At 38.9% G+C, this 1,410-nt stretch overlaps 1 non-coding gene across 1 annotated transcript; it reads left to right on the top strand.

The window, feature by feature from the left end:
* Positions 1 to 919: 919 nt before the first annotated feature.
* On the top strand, positions 920 to 1,026 carry LOC113458517. The gene has a single exon (XR_003378884.1). It is a non-coding gene; the product is annotated as a U6 spliceosomal RNA (small nuclear RNA).
* Positions 1,027 to 1,410: the final 384 nt, after the last annotated feature.

The raw sequence follows: 1,410 nt of genomic DNA, 5'->3' as shown, positions 1-1,410 counted from the left end.
GAATGTACCCCTTACTCCACAATCTCTCCAGCAAAGGCTATCATTGGTGTTTTTGATTTTAGCCATTCTGACAGGTGTAAGATGGTATCTCAATGTTGTTTAAATAAAGGACATTGAACCTATAATTTTTGATCCCAGAGGAATTAAATAAGAAGGTGAACCCAAAGAAAAACATATAGTTATCCCCCTGGATATTGGAAGAAGACAAGATTGCCAGGCAAAAATTGGGAACTTCGTGGTGGCGTGGGATGGGGGTAAGGGGAAATGGGGAGAGAAAATTGAGAAGAGGAGGATGGGGGAAACTTGGGGGAATGGGATGGTTGGGATAAAAGAATGGTGGATATGGAATCAGGGAAGTATATATTCTAGTTAAGGGAGCCATTTTAGGGTTGGCAAGAGACTTGACTCTAGAAGGGCTCCCAGTTGTCCAGGGAGATGTCCCCAGTCAGTTCCTTGGGCAGCTGAGGAGAGGGAACCTGAAATGGCCCTATCCTAAGGCCATACTGATGAATATCTTGCATATCACCATAGAACCTTCATATGGCAACGGATGGAGATAGGGACAGAGACCCACATTGAAGCACCGGACTGAGCTCCAAAGGTCCAAATGAGGAGCAGAAGGAGGGAGAACATGAGCAAGGAAGTCAGGACCTCAAGGCATACACCTACTCACTGAGATGTTGGGACTGATCTATTGGAAGCTCACCAAGGCCAGCTGGACTGGGTCTGAATAAGTATGGGATAAAACCAGACTCTCTGAACATCGTGGAAATTTTTTTCAATAATAATAATAATAATAATAATAATAATAATAATAATAAAGAAAATAAGGTATAATGACATGCTACCATATGAATGAACATTAAAGTGAATTACAAGAAATGAAACCAAGTACAAAAGAATACAATGTTGTGCTTGCTTCAGCAGCACATATACTAAACTTTGAAAATTGGAATGATACAGAGAAGATTAGCATGGCCCCTGTGCAAGGATGACAGGGAAATTCATGTAGTGTTCAAAGAAAAGAGCACAGTGCTCAAGCCTTATTCAGTAGTTATCACTCAAACATTCTCAAGGGCCTTGATTCAATAAAGAACACACAGAATCAAAAAAAAAATCAAAAACAAAAGAAAAAAAAAGAATGAAAGAAAACAAATGCCAGGGAAATGCCAGGGATCAGCCTGTCAGGCATGGAGGTAAACAGAAAGTAGGTCAAACAGAATGAAAGAAAGGTAAAAAGCTCTGAAACAAAATTTAGATGAATAGCAACATTTTAAATTAAACTTTAAAAAAAAAAGCTAGTGGTACAAGCCTAAATTAAGGTTGAGAATTCATAATTAATTTAAGTCTATGTGTCTTTATCTGGAAGTTGGTGGGTGGCCCAAAGATAATTCCAACTACATAGAATTA

Source organism: Microtus ochrogaster, unplaced genomic scaffold (assembly GCF_000317375.1).
Source record: "Microtus ochrogaster isolate Prairie Vole_2 unplaced genomic scaffold, MicOch1.0 UNK39, whole genome shotgun sequence".
Taxonomy (NCBI): Eukaryota; Metazoa; Chordata; class Mammalia; order Rodentia; family Cricetidae; genus Microtus; species Microtus ochrogaster.
This window is presented reverse-complemented; position numbering and strand designations above follow the sequence as displayed.